The following is a 20645-nucleotide window of genomic DNA, read 5'->3' as shown; positions in this document are numbered from 1 at the left end:
GAAAAAATGTAGAAAAATAAACTATTATGCCTAAGAAAAACCAGAAAGTCGACAGCAAATGAAGTGCAAGACTATGCGTTGCGGTAAAGTAGGAACGAAAAGCAGTTAGCTCGGAAGGAAATGCGGTTTTCGCTTCGTTTGGCGTCTGTCAATAATGTGCCGTTACACACACACACACATGTGAAGTATGTAGAAATGAACTCGTGAGTCAGGCGGGTATAGCCCTGAGGGGGGAGGGCGCGTGTATATGTGTGGCTTGTATATTTTTCTTTAGTACTGGGTGTGTCATGTTTGCTTTCTTTAGGTCGTTCATATTTCTCTTGTGCACACGAATGAGTCAGAAAGTTTTATGATTTTGTTGTTTTGCATATTGTCTTTAAATTTATGGCATTTCGGGTAGCTTTAAAGCACATTTGGGCACAATGCACGAATTTCGCTTTTAACTGGTTATAAAATAGAGATAAAGGAATATGAGTTGTGATATGAGAGTCAGGATAAGATGAAATATGGTGAGATAAGAAAAGATAAGATCAAAGAAGATAAATTCAAATACTATAAGTTAATAAAATTAGACAAAATATGGATCTGATCTCGTCAAATAAAAAAGTTTTCCATACAAGAACTTCATATTGATAGACCAACTTGTATGTCAGCTATAAGCTATAGTGGCTCGATCTAAGCAATATGATTGAAGATTGTACCGCAAACTTGAACATTGATTCAAGCCAAATTTGGGGAGTCTAATTTGTCAAATAAACAAGCTTCTATAGAAAAGCCTTGATTCTGATCGGTTAGTTTGCATGGCACCCATAAGCTATAATGGTCTGATCTGAACAATGTGTTCAAAAATTCTACGGTTGCGTTGTTCAATAATCCTTAAGAAATTTCGCGAAATTATGTTGTAAAATAAAAAGAGTTTTCCTTACAAGGCCAAGGGCTAAAGAAAACACCGCTCTATTTGCTGAAGATCATCTTCAACTTCCTACCGGACAGGCTACTTTTATGTGACAGTGAAGAATGACCACAAAACTAGTGCCGAGCGGAGTTCCACAAGGCTCAGTCCTGGGCCCAATTTTGCGAAAAATCTTATATGATGGACTACTGCGCCTCTCATTACTCAAGGAGGAACAAATAATTGGATACATGGAACATCGCAGTGACCGTGGTAGCAAAAGACAAACATAAAATAGAGCGTCTGTGCAATCATACGGCGCTAAAAATCAAAGAATGACTTATGGCGACAAAGCTTTAACTAGCTGGCCAAAAGACGGAAGCAGCATTAATTACAAGCAAGAAGAAGCTAGAGGTCGCCACACTCAATGTTGATGGATACAGCATTACGACACAGCATTCATTGAAATATCTGGGATGGGCGATAGACTCGAGGTTAAATTACAAAACTCATCTGAACAAAGCCTACGAAAAAGAGTCAAAGGTGACGGTGGCGCTAACGAGGATGACGGCTAACATTGGTGGACCGAGCCACAATAGACGAGGCCTTTTGGGCAAAGTAAGCCAGTCCAAACTTATGTACGCTCCGCCTATGTGGGGAACAGTGCTGGAGCAGAAAACCAACTTAAAAAAGTGTTGTCAATAGCCCTACTAAGAACTGTATCACATCAGGCGGTTGGAGTCATAGCAGTTCTCATGCCATGTCTGGTGGCATGGAAATTAAGCGACTATTCGATAAAACAAAAAGCACTGGCACTCGCTTAACGAAAGAAGAGAAGAAGCAGAAAAGAGAAAGGAGCCTAAACGTATGGCAAAAACAATGGGACGAAGAAAGGATGGGGATGAGGATGCGGAGACTTATAAGAAGCGCACAAGCACGTGTAGGACGGAACCATGTGGACACTGATTTCTATCTTACCCAGTTTTTAACAAGGCATAGTTATTTTAGAAAATATCTTTACTAATATATACACGATGATGAAACAAATTACTCCTTCTGCAGCAAAAGCGCAGAAAACGCTTTGCATATCTTCTTTTCCTGGCCAAAATATTAAAAAAAAGAGAAATATTAATTTAGAGAACCTTATAAACTAACGAGTGACGCCGAAGAATATCGGGTCTTACATGATCCAATCGAAGGTGGTCTGCGACAGACTAAGAGTAGTCTGCTATGGCTATGCAAGAGGTAAAGCGTAAAGAGTGGCAAGGCAGCGAGAACATAAGGATTAGCCTGACTTAGAGCGAAAATGCGTAACAGAAGAGCCGAATGACTAAGCTTGGCCCGACGACGTAAAGCCTAACGGCGGTCACTGGGGCCAAATACAAGCCATGAAAAGTTCAGGATTTAGTTGTAGGCGTATTGTGCTGTTTGGGTGTGGCTTCAAAGGAGGTGTATCTTTAGCGGCCAATGCGAATCGTACGTATCGTTCGAAAAAATGTCAATATCTTTGAAGATTAGTTCGTGTAGTATGTGTAGACAAAAGGACAGGTTTACACCGTCGTAGCAACTTTAAGTATCCGCAGATATATTTTAGTGGACCTCCGACGCTTCCTTTCAGATGATTCAAATCTCATGACACTCTTCTCTATACCTTATTCAGGATATAAAAATGATGGATGCCATAAAATGAAGAAAAGTACTATCCAACTTTTTGAGGTTAATCGCTACCGATCCGGTAACTCATATACTACGAAAAGACACTCTACCTCTTAAGACCTTTTATTAACTAAAGTATTTTCTTTGCAGACGCACATATTCTACCTTGGGACCTTTTACTAACTACTGTATTTTGGTTTGATTCTCAATGAAGATTTACGAATATTTCTTAAGTGCTTAAAGGTTCTGAGTTCAAGAAAATCTACACAAAACTTTAAAGAGACATTGTAATACCAGAGCTTGGATATAGATGATGTGATATTAATTTTATACTAAATATACAAGCACTGCCGACAAATTAATCAACTGTGATTTTTGATGTTTAACGTCAGCAACGATTTGTGCTATATTATTCTGTTTTTATATTATTCAACTTGTCTTGACAATAAATTATACAAAAATGAAATTTCAGCTAAGTCTACGCCTTAGTTATCGAAACTAGCTGATTTTTTAATAAGGATGCCACAAAAGTTGACCGAAAGAGGCAGCAAATGACGGCATTTTTGTCCCTCTCTCTTAACATTTCTCTTCAGTAAGGTTGGCCATTTCATCAAGCAAAGATAGAAGATTCAAAAAGAAGTCGAATTTATTAAAATTTACTACCGAAATTCGGATTCGGTGGCCTTGACATTTAGAGTTAATATGACACTTGAATTTTCTCAAGAGATATTTTTGACAAAGCTGGTTTTAAGCTGAGTAATCACACGATTAATCATATCGACTGTAGCAGCTTACAATACATGCTATTAAATATGAAATATGCGCTTATTTAAGCACACTTTCATGGTTGATTCACGTTTTTTAAAAGGTAAAATTTTGATGAACAAAAATTTAAATTTTGAGTATGAAAACGTCTGCTTCTTAAAAATCGATCTGGAAAATCAGCCAGCCAGTCAGTACTGTGATGTAAATCGCTTCATAGCGATCTTAAATGCCATTGGTTGTATATGTATGTATATAACACAAAACTTATTTCATCGCCATCCAGCTCCCTGCAAAGCGCACCTACAGGCGCGCCAAGCATAAAATTACTTGCAAATGAAATGCATAAAACTTTTACGACTTTAAATTTAAAATGGGAAAAAGGCAACACAAAATATAAGAAAAACACACAGGCACATGTAAATCCTTTTTACCGTTACTCATACGCATGTAAGACGCCACACACGCTACCCACAGCAGCATTTACTCAGGCAAACAATGGCTGTAACGCGACGCCAGCGAGTATGCTATGCTTTTGAAGGCGCAGCAGAGAGTAGCGACCTAACAGATCCACACACAGTATATAAACTGGCAGTGAGATAAGTAAGATAAGTGTGCAGCTGGCGCTGTTGGCCTTTTCTTACGGCACTATGAAAAGGAACTGATTATGCTTAGCGATTTCTACTTAGTTTTCCATTTGCTCCGCATTATGCTTTGAATGGAGAAATATGTTTTTAAACTTTTTTTCGCACTTTTTTTCTTAACATATTTTATTTACTATTTTATTTGTGCAGCAACTTTGTGCCAAGGAAACTATAAACAAGTTAAACTTTATGTAAGTCAGCGAGGCAGACGTACACACACATATGTATATGTGTATATGGGAGTGCATACACACGCGCGCCTTCGTACGCCCGTATAGCCACTTCCGATGCTATCGACGCTGGCAGACATAAATTTATGATCACCAAACACATGCAAGTAAACACACACATATCCTCATGGTAGCACGAAGCATGATGTGTCTGTGTGTTGGCGTGCATGCACATGTGGTTGTGTTGGCTGGCCTGTTTGTGACAAGCGTATTGAGGATAAAGTTTCTATCTTTGCCTTATATATTTGCTGCTCTGCTGGCGACTGGTGGCGTTGCGCTCAGGACTTTTGCTGCTAAACTTCTTGAAGAAATCTTTAGACTTTCTTTGAGCGAGAAAAAAAAATATGAAAAAATATTTACTTACGTGTGTGTGCGTGTGCGTCTACGAAATGCAGAAGCGCAAGCGATTTTATAACTCACACTCCGTCATGCACTCTTTTCTAAAAAAAAACCAAAAAAAAAAAAAAATTAAATAAAAATAACAAAAAAGCGAACAACAAGCGTTCTGCTCAACACCCGCTGTCCGCTTAGCAGTTAGCGTCGCTGTCTGTCTTGTCATGCATGCCATAAAGTATGCAACAGCACAGTAAAGTAAACTTCAATGTTTTGTATGTGCACTCAAGTCAAACCAAGCTACGCACACACACACAAACACACGTTCACGTACAAAAAAACAAAACAAAAAATACAGTTGTGCACTCATACTTGGCTGCATCTAAAATAAATGTGCACAGCAAACTTCCTTTATGGTTTGTTAGTTGCTTTCGGCTTCTATTTTGTCTCTGTTGCTTGTTTCATCTTAAGCATGTTTGCTCTCGGAATTATTGTTATTATTTTTTGCTTGTTTGTATGTGTGTTTGCTTTTCGATTTCTGGCTTTAACTCGTTGTAGCTGCGTTTCGTCGCCGTCTGACCTGCTTCTTGACTTTTGCATCAACATCACTAAAACCAATACAAATAGTGCTTTAAGTTTGCCGAAATTCATTTCAACTTTGAACTCTGTGTCAGTCACCGAGCTGACTTTTGCATACAAATGCAGTTGTAGTGTGCAACTAGAATTCAAATTGCACCTTTGAGTTGGCTAAAATGCATTTAAGCTATGATTTTAGATCTTCTAATGCTCTGGAGTGTGTTCTTTTGACACTTTGGCATGTCGGTGTAGCATACTTTTAGGCAAAGTGAAAGAAATTGTGCTAAAATTTCAGAAGAGTTAAAACATTTTTCAAAAATTGTGGCTCAAAGGAAGAGAGCATAAACAGAAATTTAGTTGCAACTGCAACTGGCGCCTAAAAGTATGCAATTTCTTTAAAAATGTCTGTAATAAATCAGAAAAATCCAAATTTGGCTAAAGATTTGCGCACTAGAGTGCCATCAGTTTGTTTATTTAAATTAATATTTATTCCCTAAAAGTATGCTTACATTTAAAAAATTACCTCTTTTATGTTTTTATTAGGTATAATATTTAACGGGTTTTGGATTGATTGCGAGAAAAATATGCTAATTAAGCTAACGCAAGAATTTGGACTTGACAATGCCAATCATGCTTATTTTTTAAGAAATTTCGCATATTTTCCGAAAAGTATGCAATAATTTTACAAAATAATGACAGAAGGCGTGCTTATGTACAAAAGAAGTTTTGTTGCGTTAAATGAAATTTTACCGAAACGGAATTATTAATTGAAATTATAAAAAGCGCCTAAAATTAGGCTACATTATTCTTCAGATGCAGGTTTCGGGACCTGAGGCTAAAATATTGCAATAATGTTTGCAAAACTATGAGATCTTATACAAATGAAGTAATATTTAAACAAAAAATTGTTTTGAAAAAATAAAATAAAAAAGTTAAAAATATTTTGTAAAATGTTTTACGAAAACAAAATTTTGTAATGCTAGTTCTCAAATTATATTAAGCTGATTTTCGTTTTTACTACCAAAAGCATCCTTAAAAAAATATTAATTAAAATTTATAAAGCGCCAAAAAGTAGGCAACGTTAATTTTCAAATACATGTTTACGCATACTGAAATTTCAGTATTGATTATTAAATTACATATGAGTTCTTATATAAACGTAATTTAAAACAAAAATTTAATTATAAATGTAATTTTCAAAAAAATAAAAATAAAATAGAAAAAAAATTTCGAAAAATTTTACTAAAAAAAATTATTTTGAAATTTTTTTTATTTGCATTTATTTTCATAATAATTTATTTTTATACAAAAATTTTTTCGCAAAAATTGTTCAAAAAAATATTTGCTTATTCCCAAATTAAAATTTTTTCTTTTACAACTAAAAACAGCCTTAGAGAGCACTCAGTTTTTAAAACCAAGTTGCTTTAGCTCTTACTTCCAGCTTCTATAAATACAAAAATTCAATATTCTACTCTTCAGACTAACAGAAAATCGCACACGTAGACTCAATATTCTACATTCCAGACGAAAAGAAAATCGAATCACCCCGAAGACTCTAATTACCGCCGACAAAGTCTGCTTTGCGACTTCTGCACAAGTCTCAAGAGCATTCCGCACGCAAACATAAGAAACAGCTTTTATAAGCAAGCACGGAACATCAAACAAAAATTAAGCCGCTTTTAATTACTCAGTCATTACCGGCGTATGCAGCTGAGCTAACAATAAAAATGTGAAGGGAAATGGAAATTAGACTCCTAATACGAGTATGTCAATACAAAATAATTACCGGCGTAAAAAAGAAAAACAAAAATCTTCATAAAGGGTTTGTCAAGCTTTCTGCACGACTCGACCCCCCGGCAAGCGAATAAAAGCAAGTAACAGCGCTTAATGTCTGCGCATGAAACCTGGGAAATGTGAAATGTGGAAATTTTTCATAAAAAGCATTAATAAATACAAAAAAAATGTTCACAAAGTTACATAAAAAGTTAACGTAGTTGGCTGCACGAGCAAGAATTTAATCAATAAAGCCTAAAAAAGTCAACATTAAAATTTCATTGCATACTTTTAGCGGCGCACTTGTATATAAGCGGTGGTATAGTCATATGATGTACGTCCACAAGCCATTTGTTGTTGCTGCTGGCAAAAGAAATACTAACTCTTGCTTTTTGTGAGAAACAAATATATAGGCTTTTTTTGTTGTTTGGCATTCAGCGTTACCAGAAATCGTAGCCTACCTGTGAGCCGCTTTGCATTTTAGGCTTAGCTATATACATATTTTCGCTTTTTTGCTAACCTCCTTTTAATTTCTAGCTAAAGGAACTGTGTTTGTGTCGTTGTTTTTCCGTGATTATTTCATTACATGCTTATAAATCAGCAGCTGCGCCTAAAAGTGCGCTACTAAAAATTATAATACGTTTGACTTCAATGCGCAATTCTTTACCTATTATATTTCCTGCATGCGCATAGCAGGCAGAAATGGTGGGGGCAGTAAAGTGAGTAATAAAAATTTGCGAGTTGGTAGAGAAGGTCGCTGAAGTGTGGAGTTACTACTTTGTGTCGCTTTTAGGCGTAATTAAAAATGTTAATGTAGATTTGCTTGTGTACTCGTAAAGGACCACTAATAATGTAACTAAGATGGTATTCACGAATCTTTGTGAGAGTATAAACTTGGGAAGTTACTTTTTGACTTTCTTTAGAACATTTGAAACACTAACTTCGAGTTTGATTTGTGGTAGGAAAAAAGTAAGAAAATTTCAAGATCGAATTTCGAACGTATTTGAATATATCTTGGCTTAAGAGTATACTTTAAATTCAATTCGCGAGTTTAAATTCTCAAGTTAGTTAGTTAAAAAAGTAAGTGGAGCTTTGTGGTGAAGTTTATAGTAAGCTAATGAATTATAGAGCTCTTGAGAACTACTTTTTATTCAGTAGTGATTCATTTACGCTATTAATATACTATTTTCTTAACATAGGATAGACATAATAATAAAAAACGAATTTTTAGCCTTCGAAGCACTTTCTTATAGCAAAATCGCTATGGGAAAGCAAATAGGAAATACTCCAAAAGGCTTCACAGCAGGACGCTAAGGAGACTAATTACCGCACCGCGGGTTTTAAATCATTTAAAGAAAATAAATAACTTAAGTTAGCCAAGCAGCAGCATACATTATGAACATAACCCCTGAAAGTATGCAACATAAATGTAAATTTATGACTTTTAATGTCTTCATACGCAACATTTAGTCCGTGTAGCCTAAATGTATACTTCACTAATAGCACTTTAATACAATGTGGCTGTACATTCGAGCTTTACAACTTCCTATTAAACTGCTGTGCATTAAGAGTATACCCTACCAGTATACCCTATCAAAACAGTCGCCGCGTATTAAACAATAAAAATTAGTGATTTATTGTGAGCATTTCGCAAGCAAATACCACTATTAACGTTAACGGCAGTTAAATGCAGCGCTCACTGTGATAACCGGCTGCCACTATTACCATTGCTGTGTGGCTCCTCGAATTATGCCACATTAAATGGTGAAATAATAAATTTTCAACTTCTGTTGTAATAAACTTACACTTTTAATGGCGTACAGCATTTGAAGGGTTAATTGAGAAATGTGGGTCAGTTGGGAAATGGTAATGGAAATGGAAATTATAATGTAGCAACAGCTGCGTTTGTTTATTAAGTGTATGTGTGTGTGGTTGTATAATGTAGGTGGAAGGGTTAGTATTGTAGTTTCAGGTTGGCAGGTTCTGAAGAAACTTCATAACTTTTTGATTTAGTTACTTGAGCGACAGCTGCGTTGTGTTTTTTTTTTTCAAAAACAATTAAAGGCACTTAAAATTTTGGAAAATTATAGAAAGAAATTTGACAAAATTATAGTTTAAGCAATTAGCCTTCACTACTATATGAGATAACGGTAGCAACACTATAGTAAAAAGATTATATGTATATATTTGATTAAGAATAAAAATTCTAACCAGGATAAACAAACATATACAAGTATTTCAATGCAGAATCGCTAGTGAAAGCTTTTCAAGCAAAATATTTAAATTATTAATATGGAAGCCTATAAATATTAAAACGAAAGCTTTATAGAAGCTTGTTGCGAACGCTTTCAAGTGAAAGCTCTACATTTTCGATATGTAAACTTCAAAGCTTTAACACCAATGATTTCTAGAAATTTGGTGTGAAAACTTTTCAAGTGAAAGCTCAACATTTTCAATATAAAAGCTTAGAAGCTTTAATACGAATGGCATTTGCATTTTACATGTGAAAGCTCTCCATTTTAAATATGAAATCGTAAAAAACCTTTAATTAAACAGCGCTTTAGAAGTTTGCTCCGAAAGCTTTTTAAGTGAAAGCTCATTTTAGATTCGTAAACAGTTTAGCTCTAATACGAACGATTTTTCGAAATGCGAAAACTTTTCAACAAGTGAAAGCGCTGCATTTTCAATATAAAAGCTAAAAAGGTTTAATAGGAAATCATTTTAGAAGTTTACATGTGAAAGCTTTTTAAGTGAAAGCTCTACGTTTTTAGCATGAAAATTCAAGAGCTTTAATATGAACACTTCTTAAAAGCTTCGATTAGCTTAACAACTGCATTGGAATACACTATTATATTCCAAATTAGTAGAAAGTAACTCAAATTCTAAGATTTTCTTAAGTATGCTTTAAGCTTTAATGTGAAATCCTTTTTGACGTCAACATTTGTAAACTTTTTTAGTGAAAGCTCTGCAATTCCAATATAAAAGCTTAGAAACTTTAATGTAATGCTTTTAGAAGTTTGCGTGTGGATGTTTTCCAAGCGAAAGCTTTAAGTTGGAAGCTTCTTAAATATTATTTTAAAAGAAGTTTACATGTGGAAGCTTTGTAAGTGAAAGCGTTACGTTTCTAACATGAAAGTTTAAGAGCTTTACGTTGTATTTTTTTTAAAGCTTCGATTAACTTAACAACTGCATTGAAATATTATAAAATATTTAAAATTGCTAGAAAGTAACTCAACCTCTGAAGAATTGCCTAACTATGATAGACATATGGAAATGGAATACGGAATGTTGGCTAAATACTATTAGGATAAAGATACTAGAGAATACAGGGAGTTTTTGGTCTGGTAAAAAGATGTGATGAAGCTTTCTATGACGTCGGTTTAAAGAATTTTTTAATCAAGTTTTAGTCAAATTATTCTCAAAAACCTTTAGTCCAGCTCGACTTTAGGTGATAATTAAAAAATCTTAGTCAAAAATATACTGAAATATAACTATCAATTAAAATTAACTGCCCTCTGCCTTCTGCCATAATTTCAACGGAGTATGCCTAAAAAAGTTAGGCAGCTGGGTGTTCGAGTGAACACCTGATTTAAATATATATTCAACTAAAGCCTTAAGCATACCAGCGAAGTAGTCGCGACAAAAAGGGCCGACTCAATATTACATTTAGTCAACCGCGCCCACAAATTCTATGACATTTTTCAATATTATTAAAAGCTGTCAAGAAACACAATAATATTTTAATGGGCTAATTAATATTGTGTGCTTGTTAAATATTATTCACATACATACAATTAGTACATCTATCATTTAGGTGGAAAAAACAACCAACAGAGACCTAGACCGTCAATGTTGGCGCAAAAAAGTATGCTACAAAACCTCGTAACAACAAATCTCTATAAAATTTGTAAAAGCCACAAATATTTGTTTAGTCATCGTCATAACACTCCCTTTTCCAACGAAACCACACAACAATACACTGGTTGCGCGCCTAAGAATATGCTACAAATGTACAAACAATGCAGAGAAAAATAAATGTGTTTGTAAGCAACAGCTAAACATTTCGTTTTCGAAACCACAAAACTGTTGGCGACGTGGTTTTATGTTTACGTCTTGTGGTCAACTTGTTGTACGAGACATAGCCGTTGTATTGCCTACTTAACGGCGTTCATACTCACATTGTGCGCACTGTCACTTTGCGACTTTGTCGTATTTTAATTGTTACGTTACACGCTAATAAGCGAAAGTTACAAGTTTCGCTCAAGGCAAAACATGACAAATGACATTTTACACACGAACGTCGAGTGGTTGCGTGAGCCAATGCATACTTATGGGCGTAGTTTAGTGGTATGCGCAACAAATTTTTCCTTTTACTGGTTTACTATTTAAGCAGCTTAGGACAAGTCATGCAAGCGAAGACAGCTATTAATTGATGATTTATGACTGACAATATGCGTTCTAAGAAATATTTATAGGATATGGCAGTTAAGTATCTATAGACAAAGGACGGAGCATATGGTGTCTTGGACAGTTTGCTGTTGAGGTTGAGAACAAAAAGCTGTGTTAAGGGAAGTTGCGTGCTTATTGTAGGAGGATACAGCGAATAATTATTGAAATAAAAGTGGCAGCTTTCAATTAAGATTTTATCAGCGCATATAGGGAAAAATATTTTGAGCTATTTAATAATAATATTTAGCTGGTTTAAATCGGTGCAATGAATTTGTAATGTATGCTGAGTTGAGAAAATAAATGGTCAATAGTCTGTTCTATAGTTTCTAAACAAGAAGCTAATTGTAAGGACAGAATAAATTTTTCATTGCAGATGTGCTATTAATAATATCATCGTAGCTTAAAAGAAGAAGAAAGAGGTATTAGAAGTTAATTTCGAAATGAGTAAGGCTTTATATACTCGCGTTAATGCTTTCTTAAGCAGCCTTGCTTTTTTGTTATTATGCTGTTTTGAAATTGACAACACTTCACTTACAATTTGTATATCAAAGAGAAAGAGTAAGCAAGTATTGTAATGTTAATATTAACTTTCTGGGAATCGCTGGTGATAGCTTGTAGTCTTTTGCGAGCAATCTTGGCAATACTTTTCCTTTCTACAGCCAACTACGTGATTAGTTTTATACCAACTTACACTTGGATTAAATATAGAGTAATCAGTAACAGAAAAATACCAACTGAATTCCACTTTTCGGAAGTAAAAATCTGGCATGGAAGCAGTCTGTTAATTTCCCAAAATTTCAATAGTCTAATAGTGCCAGTTTTCGACAGGATAACGAAGAGTAAACATAAATTGATGTCATGCGACGGACGAGAGGTGAACAACTGACAGCTGCTAGATTATAATATGTATAGTATTTCAAACATTTCTACAACCAGAAAAATTGCTCTCACTTACACTAGACTTTTCCTATGACTCTGACCATAAAAAAAGCCTAGAACAGGATTTAATCTATAATCTTGGTGTGATATCAGTATCGCACTGAAGGTTTTTAAATTCGAAATTCGTATCGCCAAGTACCGGCTATATGATTAAAACCATAAAAATATGCAACATAAATACAAATTTATGATTTTTAGAGTTTTTATTCGTGACATCAGCAATACTTAGTGAGCGTAGCCCCAATGTATGCTTCAATAACAGTACTTTAATACAATGTAGCTATACATTGTAACTTCACAACTGCCTATTAAGCCTCTGTATGCTAAGAGAGTAGCCTACCAACAAGTCGCGGCGTATCTGATACTTATGAGCCTAATTTTAGCTGAGGAATTTTTGCTTTTGAAACACAGAAAACAGAAAGACTTTGAAGCAGAAAGGACGACCCAAAAATACATAATGTGATGTCGACGTCTTATCGAGTTAATAAAAATTACAAGGTAACAAGAAAAAACGATGCTCCGATGTACTAATACCCTTCGCAAATACTTATAGTAATAATTTCTTCTAGCATAAAGGATATAAAAGGACCTTACCATCAATTTCAACGGACAGTTCATATGGCAGTAAGCTATAGCGGTCCGATGCGAACTTTATTTTAGCCTTGTTATCGAATATAAGCGATGACCAATTGCGAAAAGATATATCGTGAAATAATTTTTTTTATAAAAGAACTTGATTTTAATCGGTCAGTTTGTATGGCAGCTATATAGAACAGTGGACCGATTTGAATAATTTTTTCGAGGATTGTAGCTTTATCTTCTACAATAATTTGTGCCCAATTTCGAGAAGATATCTTATAAAGCAAAAAGTTTTACTCACAAAGATTTGGTTTTTATCAGTCATGCTGGACGACAGCTACATATGTATATGCTTTAGTAGTCAGATCTCAAGAATATTTTCTGGGAATGTAGACTTGTGTTGGGAATAATCTATGCCACACTTCGCAAAGATAACCTGGCAAACAAAATAGTTTTTCATACAAGACCGTTAGTTAGATTGGCCAGTTACACAGACTGCCAAGCAGCGACCTTGTATCGCATATCGGCTAGAAGTGTCTTGGGAAGCAGAGCAGCAGTATTGCCAAAGGAAAGCAACTTCACTTCTACTCGGTGCCAGGCCACAAAGGCATGAAATAGTGTACGAGATTGCCAATGGCGTACCACAAAGGCATGAAATAGTGTACGAGATTGCCAATGGCGTACGACTAACACCCGAAAATGTGATCAATATTTGGAAATCCATGCATTGTCTTACGGCGCTCTGGATAGAAGTATGGCAAAGAAAATCAAAACCGGTTGGAACGAGCCAACTGAGTGTAAAACTGCAAAAGTCATGTGAAAACCGTAGATCGAAAGTACACAAAATTCCTATTGACACTCGATAGAAGCGACTATAAGCACATGGTCGGAATAATAACTGGTCACTCTCTGGTGGTGACGCACTGCCTCAGAATGAGGACAGCAAATTGAGAAAACTGAAGAAAATGTCTTGAGCAAGACACCAGGTAAACAAAGGACCATCTCTTGTGCACTTGTCTCGCACTGGTAATACTACGCTGTAAACAACTGGTATGATACACGGAGGTATCGATAATCAATAAGCAAACTTTTGTTGAGGGTTTTTTTCTACCTTAATGTTTGACATACATTCACAAGCCACGTAAAGAGGCTCAACTTTCCATTTGTAATATTTTCCATTTCATTCATAATTTTATCTTATTTTCAACAATGCTTATTCACACATCAAGCGCTGCTACGTGGCATTAACTAGCAGATCCATACAAGATAATGAGGTCAAAATGTAGCCAGCGCATGCAGTTACACAAACAGAACAAATTTCACTACAAAAAATAAATAAATAAACAATAAAAACCTACATGCGCCTGCAAGTATGCAATGCAACTATTTTAAAAGTCAGCTCAGTTATACCAAACGCGCTACAAAACGACAACGAAAAAGTGTACAAAGAAATCTTGCTGTTACAAGTAACAACATTTTACAACAAAAAACTTCGCAAACATTCTACATGTTGCTGGATGCAAAAAGCGTGTGTTGCATAATTTTCGGCTGCACAGCATATACATTTTTTGCAGTTTTTGTAAGCTTGACGCGCAACAGACACTTTGAGCCGGTTTACTAACCACTTTTTTATGCGCCAACATAACTGTGAACGTATGTCGGTCTTCTAGCTGCCGCTTATCTGCGCTCACAGCAGCCGCTTGTGCTTTGCACTTGCCAGCGCCCCTAAAATGCTGCCCGTCAAATAGACGAAAAAGTGGAGAAAACAATTTTCGTTTTTCATTTAACAAAATTTCCGACTACACTTTTCGTCCGACAGCACTTTACCGCTATTCAACGTTGCTGCAACATGTTAGCCAAGTAATCATCACATATTCATGGACGCAGGCACACATACACGTGCATTATAGGAAAATGTGCTTATTTTCATGTGTTGCATATATGTATGCGGGCGTATGTCACTACCAGCATGCAAAAAGACGTACATGTATGTGGGCGTGGCAGGGCGTACAGAAATTTTAATTAATGTTTATGAGCGGCATACGTTGCTGCCGCAGACGGTATGCGCTCGGTTGTCGTGTGGTTCGTATTTCTTGCGATTGTCTGCGATTCACGACCTAGCTACGCGGGAGTTATGATGTAAGTTTTGACTTGCTTTACTACAAGAACCACATAATAGAAAGCATTACAGTGTTTACACTTGAATCACTTAAAGCAGCTGGTAATGCGTTCTGCATTTATATGTGACATTTTTTGGCATAGGTACTTTGGAAAGGCATGTTCGGAAATCGAAATAAATCTGTAGTAATAATGCATAATTATTATTATATTCGTTTCTTATCATTCTCTTGATTCTGCATCTGAATATATCGAAGATGATTGTAAACTATACTTATATTTGAAATATTAAATACTAAAAATACCCTTTAAGTTGTAGTATACCTTTAGGAGTAAAATTGTAGCATAGCCTTGGGAGCATATTAATGGATGAAACTCTTCTGGAGCAAACAATTGCCTAAAATAGACTTATTCGCACGACTTTAGCTAGAGACGAAATCTAGAGTTTTGAGGTAATTGACTTACGACAAAACGTAAGATGGAACTCCATACTTTAGAAAAAAATATAGAGTTTTGAGATGATATTGTATCTAAAAAGTGGTGTTGATTCCATTTTACGTTCTCGTCATTAGTCAATCAACTCAAGTCTCTAGATCTTGTCTCAAGCTAAGGTCAATCTAGAGTTCTGAAATGATTTTTCTCTAAAGTGTTGTATGGAGTTCCATTTATGTTTTCGTCATAACTGTAGTTTTTTCGAATATACTCTGAAAAGCTTAGCAATTCGTCTCTCTAAAAATATACTGGCAGCTACAGGATAGTTCTTATCCCGATTGATTCAGTCTTAAGTAGGGTTTACGTTACTGACACTTTTTGAACTTCAAAGTGTAAATATTTATGAAATGTGTAAAGCCATTGCTGGGAATATTCTCAGAAAATCTTTAAATTCTTCGCTGAAGACATGTCGAAAGCTACAGGAAAAGGGTTCATGCAAGTGACACTTTTTATTGATTTTGGAATAGAAACATTTTACAGAAAATTCTTTTGTACTAAAAAAGAGTTTCTGAAATTCTACTCTCTCTCACGTGAAGAATGTTACAGCAAAGTCCTTCCTTCAAATAATGGAAGGATAGGGAATATGGAGGGTTCAAGGCGCTCTTTATATAATTTTTCGGAGTAAAAATATTGGAAAAATTGTATGTATCAAAAGAGAATTTGGGTATGAAACCTTTCAAGTCATAATCATAGTTTAGAATATTCTTTTAAATACGAAAAGTTCTACCTCCAAATATTTGATCTTTTGGATGGTACAGCTCCGTTTCAGATGAAAAATAAGTTTTGACCTCGAAAAAGAGTGAAATGGATAAAATTTATTGATGTAGACTTTTAAATGGTGGTGTTAAAAAGTTTAGTGAGAGCGTTGTCGATAAAAAAGGTACCTAACGCCGATTACTGCTGGGTTGAAATAATTCAACTTAACTGAAGGGAAGGTCACTATAGAAAATTAAATAAAAAGGGTCCTTCCGACATTTTATCGCTAGGGGGAAATATTTCAACTCAACCGAAGGACTGATGACCATTTGGTTGAAATATTTCAACTTAACCGAAATGATCATTACCAAAGAAAATAAAATAAAAAAGGCTTTTCTGGAATATGATCACTTATTGGAAATATTTCAACTCAACTAAAGTACGTATTACTATAGAAAATTAAATATTTGAACTCAACTGAAGGGAGGATTAAGTACTATCGAAAATTAAATAAATTTTTAGGAATGGAAACGCCTGTCTGAAAATCAAGAGCAGGCAGTTAGGAGGTGTAAAAAAAATTAAATCACCAAAATAGAATTAAAAACTGTTTTGTTCTCAAGAAGCTCTTCAGACTCAATTATTTTTATTGGCATGTTTTTTATTAAAACTCAAATTATCATAGTTTCAGTAGACACGTCATTTTTCATAAACAAACTCCTAAACAAACTTATCAGAAGGAATTTTTAAAATGTTCCAAGCAAATTCACATTAAATGAAACTCCTACAAAGGTGTTAGATATCTACTTCAAAATTCGCTTCAAGTCCACTGCAAAAATTTAGGCACTTCAACGCATTTTCCATTACAACGCGCTTAAATTTCAGTCAACTAACAAATATCTGACAAACTTTGGCTCTTCTTTCAGCTTAGAAGTACAATAAAAAATGTTAAGTATTTGCACGCATACTTTCAATTCGCTGCGCTTCGTCCTAAAAAGTGTCCACCTACACCAATACAAACACACTTATACATAGTAAATTGTACACGAAATACTTGTGTTGCATACTTTTGAGCAGCGACAAAAATGTTGTGCTAAACGCAACTACCTCCAGACACACAAACGCACTCATTACTAAAAGGTATGGTAGATGCTTATCAACTAAGAGAAAATTCCTTACATAAATATATATCTCTTCATTACACTTTAGTTGCGCACAAGTGGACAACGCGTCAAGTGGAGAACGACAGAGACGTCCACAGCCATTGTATCACATACAACCCTTCCTTAAATGAGGCGAATGCTTGCTGCATGCTTTTAACCTACCCCTTAGTCCTTTTAGCTTGCGCTGGCAAGTGCAGCGGTACGAGAGAAAGGGTGCTGAGCGCTTTACTCTCATTACATGCTTGAAAAAGTTTTTAATTATGAAACAAGCACTACTCTGTGCAACACGCTGTTGAGTGCTATCAGAGTGGCTGTACTAGAGCACTTGAGAATTTCTTCCGCTTGCAGTTAACAAACATTACTGGCTGTGAAAGCTTGAGAACGGAATGGCTACATTTCTTTGGCATTTCAGTAAGTTGAAACCGTTGAACAAAAATTACAGAATTGCTTAGTGGAGGTTCGGGATCCCGAAAACTCGGTATAAATAAACGAGATTGCGTTATTTATAATTATAAGTGTTCATCGCACGTTTGGGATGATATGAAATCTATTTTTATTTGATTAAATTGAAGCTTTTTAAAAGGAGCAGCATACTTTTAGGCTATGGAGCTAAAGTAGCACCAATATGTTGAGTTATGGCTATTGAGAAAAATATTAAATGATGCATTTACATTAAATATTTCTTTCTAAATATAAAACTAATAAAAAATAATTTTTCGGGATTTCGGGATTTAAAAAATTTTAATGTTACATAGACATTAAAGCTAAATGTTGCATTTGCATTAAATATTTCTTTCTAAATATTAAACCAATACAATAACATTTAGAAAATTTCGGGATTTCGGGATTAGAATTTTATAATTCCCGAAAATGCTACATTATCATTATTATGTTATTAAATTAATAAAAAACGAACCCTACAAAGAGTTTCGGAATTTCGGGATTAAGCTTCTAAAATCCCGAAAATGCGTTATTTTTAACGTAGTTCGTTATCAAATCAATAAAAACAAAAGCTGTAAAAACTTTTGAGATTTCGGGATTACTAAAATCTTTCAATCCCGAAAAATCCGGGTTTGTCGCCGTCGTCCGTTATGAAGCATACTTCTTGTATTACTTTACTTTCTAGCAAAATGTCTATTTTTTGGAAAGCTCAGCTAAGCATTCCGCACTTTGTTTCGTGCTCAGCTGTTTTTTTTATTTTTTTATTATTTTTTTCGCTCGCTCTATTTAGTACACTTTTTCTACTCAGCTGCTTGATGTTGGCGAAAAAGCACAAATTCACTTAAAATAAATCACATAACACCACTTAAAAATCCACTTGAGCATGTCTAAGTATTCGTGATATCCTGCTTCCACACGCCTTCCGAGTGATTCTTTTCTACGCTGTTGCCTCTCTCTTCTTCTCTTTTGCTACATGTGCATTAACTGCTTTGTAGTCGGCTGCTACTCAGGCGTCAGCTATTGCTGTGACTTAAAAAAAAAAAGAATGTACACTTTACGCTTAAGCTAAGCAGCTAGCGTCGAAGAACGCAAATTCAATGCATTTTTTGCGAAAAGCGCAGAGAGCGTACTGCTGCCTTATTAAAGAAGCTGTGTGCGAGTGCTTGTGTGAGAGCAAAATATATGGGCGAAATATGTCTTCGCGTATGTGCGTGTGTGGATTGCTTAGAAGTAGCGCACTAAAGTAAGCAGCTATAAGTGTACCGCTCAGGCACTAAGTGGTAAACGCACTTAAAACTGTATCAACATAATGAAGTACAACACTTAGCGTAGCATAGTAGCTTCCAAGCTCTAACACTTGCGGGTGCATATAGTACAAATTTATTGCCAAGACATTTTACAAACTTACACTCACAACCAACTAAATTGCATGTCAAGATGATCGCATGCAGCCAACGATTCATTGAGCAGCAGCATTAAAATATTTGGTCGCTGCTTAGAGTCAGTATGCTAGCCATTTCACAAGTTCATATGTATGTACTTATATAAAAGAGCATATTATGCTATGTTATAGCATTTCACATGTTCATATGTACGTATGTTAAAGGAAATATTATGCTTTACTGTCTCACATGTTCACATGTACGAATATAAAAGCAAACATTTCGCTTTATATTCCACTTGTTCATATGTACTAATTTTGGTAGCGCAATACAATTGGCGTTTCACTTGTTCAGTAGTACGAATTGAAATCACTGCTAAGTAATGAAAAACAGTGTAAGTGGTATTGTAATAATAAAAGTTGGCACGCGAAGCTGTAATAGCTCAATAAAACTAAAGCAGTTGAGTTGCAACGGGCAATGAACTGTTAAAAATATTGTTGAAAACATAAGATTAAACATTTGACGTGCGCAGTTTAAGTGCGAAGTTCTAATGGGAATTGAATTAAAGTGGAATTTACTGGTGATTATGCTTGTATGAAAACTGAAAAATATTTTTTTGGACCTTACGCAACCAAAAATATGAATGAAAGACTTAACAGCACACTGCACTCCGGACTACAAAGGGACGTCTCCCATAGAACATCTGCACATTGAGGCCGCATATTCCCAGTCAAGGAGCATAATGAACTGCTCTTCAAACAATTTCTGCTAGGTTGTTTGAAGCGTAACTGCTTCTTGGAGCCCCAAGATGTCCTTTTTCAAATACGTCGTCGACATAAGACAATACGCCGACCACACTTTGCACGCAACAACTTTAGACATTCACTGAACGCTATTCACAATGGAATGGAGTACTTGGAGTCAAAACACTATCCATGGCAGACGACTACTTTGACGACAGAGTGACCCATGCGCAGCTTCGTTCTGGACACTGTAGTAGGTTAAACACTTATTTATCCAGAATTAAATATATGGCCAGCGTATAACGAGTCCCCGCATGACACTAAAGACCGCTTGGCATGCACAGCTAACCTATAGTCCGACCCCGTTAAAACAGTACGTTTCTTGGGACAACTTATCTGAACCTTATCATCATAACGGGTATTAGATAACCGTTACAACAACAACAACAACATGTATTGAAACAGACCCATTATTGCTTCAATATGAGTGAACATATTCCCTCGCAATTTATTAAAATTACATTTACATATTTATCCCCATATTAAGCTCTAAAATAGCAAGTTTTTGGAACGCACTGAATACAAAAAATCTTCTTTCATATGCGGAAAAAAAGGCTAGAAATTTGTCCTTTCTTCGTCGGAAGTCATTACTAGCGCGCACTTATCCGATTAAATTGTGAAATTGAATAGAAAAAGTACGGAAGCGATAAATCATAGCTGCGATGATAAATGTGGAAGAATTATCGGTGCGCAGAGCAAGAAATAAATCGTAAAAGCGAA

At 35.3% G+C, this 20645-nt stretch overlaps 1 protein-coding gene across 2 annotated transcripts in view; it reads right to left on the bottom strand.

The window, feature by feature from the left end:
• The window catches only part of LOC120769706 (tyrosine-protein phosphatase Lar), a 940463-nt gene that overhangs the window by 432726 nt on the left and 487092 nt on the right, over positions 1-20645 (bottom strand). The window lies entirely within an intron of this gene.

This window comes from Bactrocera tryoni, chromosome 2 (genome assembly GCF_016617805.1).
Source record: "Bactrocera tryoni isolate S06 chromosome 2, CSIRO_BtryS06_freeze2, whole genome shotgun sequence".
In the NCBI taxonomy this organism is placed as follows: domain Eukaryota; kingdom Metazoa; phylum Arthropoda; class Insecta; order Diptera; family Tephritidae; genus Bactrocera; species Bactrocera tryoni.
Note: the sequence above shows the minus strand (reverse complement) of the source record. Positions and strands in the feature narration are given on the sequence as shown.